Source organism: Fusarium poae, chromosome 4 (genome assembly GCF_019609905.1).
Source record: "Fusarium poae strain DAOMC 252244 chromosome 4, whole genome shotgun sequence".
In the NCBI taxonomy this organism is placed as follows: domain Eukaryota; kingdom Fungi; phylum Ascomycota; class Sordariomycetes; order Hypocreales; family Nectriaceae; genus Fusarium; species Fusarium poae.
Window position 1 is genome coordinate 1,120,930 of NC_058402.1, and position 7,700 is coordinate 1,128,629.

Below are 7,700 nucleotides of genomic sequence, written 5' to 3' on the forward strand. Positions count from 1 at the left end.
GACTCGAGCCTTGATTGTCGTGATCGAACAGGTGAATGAGCGATGAGCCGAAAGCGGAGTTGTAGCGCCCGCAAGTAGTGAGCCAATGGCCCGCCGCAATCAACGTTGCGAGTTGTGACTATCGGATTGCGCGACAGCGCAGCACAGGACAGGGCAGGGCAGCTGGGACAACGGATAGAGGATCCTCTGAGGATACCCCGTCGAATATCTTTTTACTAGCGACGAAGGACAGGGACTGACCGACACCGACAAGCAGACAATCCCCAGCAACAGGCCGAAAAACTGCAATTATGGGTTCGTGAGGATGCCGGCTGTTTAAGCCCTTGTATTCCGGGCCCCTCTGATGACTTGTTGGACTCGGGTGGTCTAGTCTGGTAATGGGTCAGATCAGACGTATGCGTAAGTCGTGAGGCAAAGCGCAAGCATGAGTTAAAGGTGTCGGTTGATGCAGAGACTGTCTCAGGTTGACTGATGGAATATCCGCAGACGTTGTCACACTATCAGCAGACGTGATAGTTCTGACCGGAAGCAACGAGTAAGAATGCGGACAAGGGAGGAAGAGAGCTGTGTACTGTATATAGATAGATGTATGTATTACTGCTGACCAGCTTGTTGATGGGCAACCTTGGTATGGTTATAGGTATTTAGGTTCAACAAGGTATATGTTGGGGTTGAAGTAGGCAATCAAGAACTGACCACATCTGACATGGTATTAAGTCCTGGGGGAGCGAGGCCTCTTGTAGGTATGTATCTGGCCTCTGCTTGGTTGCCTGTAGATAAACATCCATCCATCTGCGGGAACACTGTCACTGGCCATCTGATGCGGGAACGGCATTGGGGTTACATTATCAGGCGCCAGCCAGGGACATATCGATGTGCATATCAATAATGGACCGACAGAGTGCAGTAGCCGTTCGCCATTGTAGTGTAATCTAGTGCAAGAGCGGCAGCTGGTAGCGTTGCGTTGCGTTGCCTGTGAGGAAATCAGCCAGACATATCTCGTCATGACACCCGTCGAGAAGCCATGCCGCACGCACGCAACTCAAGTCCTAAGAAACGTCCTGCTGTGCCGTGCCGTGTCATTACTTTAGCGAGCAGTCAGGACAGACAAGGAGAACAAACGATAGGCTACACAGATGATGCATGTTGATTTTCCTCATCCCAATCGGCGCTAAGTAGCATTGAATAACGGATGGATGGATGGACGATGCCAGGCACGACTTTCCATACAGTAAAGCACAGAGAGAAGTGAAGCCTGTTGACCGGGGGTGGAGACTGAGCGACAGGCTTTCGTAGAGAAGGGGGCGTCTGCGTACTAGTTTTGGCACCGCCCAAAAGGGACTCCAACTGTTTTTTCTCAAGGGTTCAAGGGTTCAGGGCGAAAGAGTGGGCTCTTCACGCTCAGACTTGATGATCATGGTAGTTTTGATCCGTTGCTGTGGTGGTGGTGGGCAGGTGATGATGAAGATTGGGGAAGCGAAGCCATGAACTATCTAGTAACGAATTAATGCAGACATAGAAGGGGCTACTACTGTCACCATATCATGCCATGCCCATCCCTCCTTCCGTGAGAAAGAGAAGAGCCATTATCAGTGGAAGGAACCTTGGAGGTGCCTCTACCTAGCACTAGCTCTAGCTCTAGCTCTAGCTCTACCTAGTGAGGGGTGTCTAGTGGGTAGCAGAAAAAATGACCTTCTAAGTCTTAGGTTACAAAAATAAGTAGCCTAAGATATCTGGTCTAAGTGACATAAGATGACCTGGTAATTTCGTCTCTCATGCTTCTAGCGGCCAATTCTTCTGACACCCTGAGGGGTGTCTATCCCCCTGCACTTGCCTTCTTGGGACCAACTGGGGGGGTAAATTATCCCCCGCTTCCTGTTACTGTAGGTACCTCCTAGCACCAGGCACAGCCTACGATAGGCCACTAGAACCACTGAACTTGCTCAAACGGAGTCCATACGATAAAGCTCGTCTCATCCACCATACAGAGCACGTTTCGTCGTCACGATGCATATCTTGTTGACGTCTACCAACTTGTTGCGCAACGAAACTATGTCCTATTCATACCCTAGCTAATCCATTGTCATTCTCCCGAAACTTTCACGGCCCGGCAACGTCTTGTGTGTGTGAGAAATAAAAGAGTGTGCGCGGGAACAAAGGCCGCTAAGCTATGAGCAGGTTGAATGATCTGCATTTCTTGCTTTGCCATCCAATGAGTGTTGCACGCGAAGTGTAAGAGAAGAAAATCCCCGAACAAGAAGCAAAATAGTCAAGTTCTAGAGAGAGACAGCCTATCAGACTAAACATGTGGCCACCAAAGAGGAGTATACGTTTCGTGACACATAACAGATTACGTAGCTCAACAACGGCTCACTGATGAATATATTGGTTGGGGAAGAGGAGAAGATGGAGTGCTGTAAAGTTTCACAGAACATGTGTCGATTTGTTCGATTGTTCTGCTGAGAATTACATCATTGCACATAAAACGCATAAACGACTTACATAAAAAAGACGACGTTGAAGTCGTACTATATTTATATTTATCCATGTTTGTTGTATTATGCATATGAATTCATCATTCGTATGAAACTGAGACAACCCGAGTCGGATGCCGTTCATATTAACCCCGCTCCTGTCTATCATTTACTTGTACTCACTATTATTCAACTTGACAACTTGTTGCCTCCGTCATCGGCTACTTACAACCAAAACCCCTCTATAATAACTCAGCTCAACTTGACGGACATGGCATGACACGGTTTTATTACAGGAAAGGCAAAGTGTTTTTCGTATTGAGATGGTTCCCCGGGCTTTGAGTAATTAGTCTGGACTGCGGGGGCTGATCCCAACAGGGCCGTAGCCACGGTACAGTATCAACTGCCCTATATTGTCAAGTGTTGATTATCTGGGGGTTTGAGCGACTCAGCTGAGTCAGGTTGTGGGGCTGGATCAGACTAATAGGTAATTAAATTGACGTGCTATAGAAAAGAAAAGACACTCCTTTACTACATTTGTCCCTTGTTAACTGGGTCTGAGAGAAGAAACAAAAGGACGAGACCGCGTGTCATAACGTGTTCATCCATCCACTTTGTTACATTGCATCTTTCTTGACCGCCGAGTTGAAACATGATCAGAGAGAGTCTCGTCTCTGTTATGTACGTACAACGAGACCCAGCTTCTCGTAACCGAGCTTCCAGTGCGCGGGATAGACTATTATGGAAATGGAGTTGGATTTATGGATATGACAAGGTATATAGTACAGCATGAATGTGGGGGAAGAGCCCAATGCCAGCATGTCTGGGAGCTCCATTTACCTTACATCGTGCGTTTCGTCTGGGCCTAGGAACTGTGTCCCGTTGACCGGCTCCGTTTTGCTGGTTTTCCGTCTCCGCCAATTTGACGAGGGGGGCTTGTGACTCCATGATAAGGAAGTTTTTTTTCTTTCTCTTATTACTATGTGTTGTGGAACAATTCGGTCAAATTTGAGGCCCGTCAACAGTGGTCATCCATCATATGGGATTGCCATGTTGTGGGTTCTCGGCCAGGTCCGTATGTACACTCACTTACACATGGCAAACAGTAACTGACGGTCAACGCCTGTAGAGGTCGCATACGATGCCCACAAGGGTAGATTAGATGATGGTCCATCCGGGGCCTCAAGCCTGTGCATTAGAACGGCCAAGCACTGTTCTCCCGGTTGACAGTTCCGCTGTTTAGTTACCTGTCTAGCTGTCTTTCGCTATCTTAAACGATGGTCCTTGCTGAAGAGACTCTAGACAACTCCACTTGAGGCTCGCCAGCGTTGACCCCTTCAGTTGTTGTCGTTGTTGCGGAGTCGACTAAGTCGCCCCCTTGCTTGGAGGTCAAGATCAATTAGACTCAAGGTCAAAAAGACAGAGTTTTCACCTTGTTGGTCGTTCACGTTCTCGAATGAGCCGCAGTCTCACCTTGTCTTTATCCATGATCCCTGTCCCTTTGGGTCAAGGCTTCAACACCACGGGCCAGTCGTTCTCCCACGCTGTTGTTTGGTTGAAAGTTCGCTTATGAACTAGGCATGTACATACATATTTTATAGTGGGCGGATAACTTCGGCGCAAACAAAAGATTTTTTCTCCTTGCTTGTCGTCATCCATCAAATAAGCCTCTTACAGTCGTTAATGGAGACCACGAGTGCGTGGAGAAGTAGGATTTGTGTTTCCAGCTAACGGAGATCAACTACCGTGTAGAGTTAGGGTCCTCTGCTTTTCTCAACACGGAGCTGACAGAAGCTGGGGGTACTGTTGTTGCCGACTTCAGTCTCGACCGGGACCGGCCCGGCTTGTCAAAGAGATTTTAACAGTGGCCAAGGCTTTTCTCCTCCAGTTTTGTCAATAGTTGAGACATTCATAGCCTTTTCAGTGTTGTACAGGTACACTAAATTCTCGTCGTATCAGCATGGTATTGGTCCTTTTACTATGTACTATTAGGGCTTACTATAATTAAGCCGAGGTACGTTGTTAGGTCTGATAACACAACATGGCTTATTGTCAAGTCAAAGCAAGGCCAAGGAAGTGGCGGACATGCTTTTACCCGCTCAGAATATGAGAGGATTAAAGATCAGCGTCATATAGACAATATTTAGAAATGACTACATCTCTTCAGTAAATAGCGTCTTGTCTTTGGTATGGGTTTGTATTCTCACAAATGACATTGATCAATATGCGGGACTAGAAATTTGTCGCCTGATATCGTCTAAGTCACCTACAGTCATTGGTTCTTGATTTCACCCGAACGGATATATAGAAAAAAAACCCACGTATCGCATCTGAATAGAAACTGCCGTTTGCGGTTGCTTGCTTTGTTATGTCTTTCGTGTTGATGCACGTCACGGATCGCCTCAAACTTCTGTTGCACCAATGCAACCTTCGAAGTGGCTGCCCTGGAGAGGTTATGTTTTCGCGAATGAATACAGAACACCCACAACTCGAAAGTAGCGTTGTGATAATCGTCACACCAGGCGTTTGCGGGCAACGATGCATTGCAGTCTCTTTATGTATTACCCTACAGACCTCAATATATAACTTTGTCTCTCAAGTAGAGAGTATAGTTACCGGGTAGCCCTGAAAAGACCAAGATGTCTCTATCTTCAAACAAGTCTTATCGCTTATCAGTATATACCAATCCTTATCTTCTGCACAGCACGATATCCTTTATCTAACCACCCCCATCCTCTCTATCTCATACTCTTATGAACCTCTATCCCTCTATGATTCATGCCCCCTCATGTGAACACGCTCGTGATCGCTTATCTCGGTCTTGCTTCTCATGCATGCCTGGTCAAGTCAGTCATTCAGCCAGCCATCTTATCCTCACAAGCATGGGGGGTGAGAGGAGGCCGAATTACCATATCCAGTAAATGGTGATCCTCCACACACCAACAAAGTTCCCGATAGCTACTGCAGCTATGTATTTTGGACCATACACTACCCCACGCTCACTTACAAACTCGGCGATCAAGGGACCAAAAAGTGAGCACGCGCCATGAGAACTCCCAATAAAACTGGCCAATAGATAAGGCTATTCTCTTGTTGTTCTGTTATAGAAGGGAACCGTCCTTGGGATCTCCAAGGTTGATCATCACTTCAGTTTGTCGTCATTCCTCCTCGGTACAAGACCGAGACTCTTGGACCATGTTGCATTTGCGTAGTCATTTTAGATTCGGCACTTGAGGCAGATCTTCATCTGACACGACTCAAGGAGATGGCATCATCAGTCTGCATCACCAGGACCCTGGAGATGTTACGCGTTATCATGTCATGTCATATTGAGCCACAACATTGCTTGCGTGTGGCTGCTCCAGCCTCCAAGTGTACGTATCCGACACAGAACTCAACCAGTTAGACTTGACGAAGCGTCAAAGTCCCAACAGTCGAAACGATCAACGTCAGAAATCCATCTTCTTGCACAAGTCCAGTTTTAGGTTATAGAACCAATTGTGTCACTTGTCCAAGTGATGGCGTCTCGGCAAGTATTCAACTGCCGATGGTCCATCAACATCGAGTAATTCAAGCCCCTCATGTCGCGATATCATGACACAATTCATGAGCCGAGCCGTTCATCATTTGTTCATCCTAAAGAAGGGCTAATGGCCTGGACATTGTGCCTGCAGTACAGCTGTTCCGCCATGTAATCCATTCATCAACGAAGCTATTATCGTATCATAACCCAAATTGCAATGCCAGACTTCAAATTCATCGCAACGTTGATTCAGTATTCACTGCAATGATAGAACGTGGGATATTCTTCTCATCTAGTTAATTAGTACACAAGAAGGAAAGCTTAGACGACATAGCGTAGTTATGAGTTTCGAGGGCTTGCAACTTTAGTGCCAGTCCGTTGATTTGACAAAAGACCCTGAGTTCGCCGATAAACCTGCTTCTTACCCCTTCCCAACGTTGATGCTTTAAGGCTTCACCTGCACAACATACAGCACTAACTCGACCAACACATGCCGGCAGTTTATTGGTGCATCATGTACGACGCACATCTTAGGGCGATGAATACCTTGGTATGGAAAGTTGCTAATGAAGCGGTGAATCGAGACTAAACAAGCCATTCAAGTTTGAAATTGTACTCATCTCGATCTCCCTTTATGCAAGTAAATAATGACTCAATAGCCCACCCTCTCTTGTCTTTGGCCGTTTATATCCGGAAGAGAAAACCTCATCGTTACTTGGGCGTATGTTTTAGGCTTTATCCGCGTCAGTTGGAGCACGCAACTATGCTAGCTCGGGAACCGAACTACGGTGAGCTCAATGAGATGAGAACCCTCACGAGATTTTGACGATTTGCTCTTTCCACATAACACAATGGCGTTATTTGGCTTAAGGCAAATATAATGACCAAGATGATCTCATATGACACCACACCGCTATTGCAAAGAGTGTATTGAAGTCATGATCTTGGTTCAGGCCGTAACTAACAGGATAGAATGGCATTGGCAGAAAACAACTGGTACATGTTGATACGGAGCATCATGAAGGACCAAGACTTGTCAAGCCACGGGGCAAAAACTGCGATGACAATTAAGCCCCTGGCTATTGGACTGCATGGCTGTACTCTTTGACCTCAGACTGGTCTCGAGTAGATTTCGATTCCCCCTTCTCTGGCAAGCAATCAATGTGTTGCTGTTGGCCCCGTCATTTGAAGACTATGGTGGTCGATTGGCATTCATGTCGAGAATGCTCTGAAGTGTAACATGGCTATAAGATTATACGTCTACAACATGCTACCTCTACAGTGAGTGATTTTGATGAATCGCACAGGTATCTTGCTGCAAACGAATTGACACAAATCTGCCAGATCACTCTTGAACGTAGAAAACCAAATTGTCGTCAAGTGCCCAGCACGATATTGATTTAATGTTTTGAACTTTTGACCGTTTGAACCTTGGGTCTTGCGTCCTGTCTGACTTTAAGCAAAACTAGAACCACAAACCCAAAGTAGACGATGATATATAATAAGACATAGGCTCACAAGTGAGTGAATGTGAGCCATGATTACAAAATTTGATGTTCCCTGAAATATCCGCTTGCATGCTATACCCATCCGAAATACTCCATAAACCCCTTCATTCATGATACTGATATTAAGAAAAAAAGCTAAGACGTCAGGCCTGAAGTAACAGGTATAATAAAGAAAGTGATAACATGTCAGGGCCG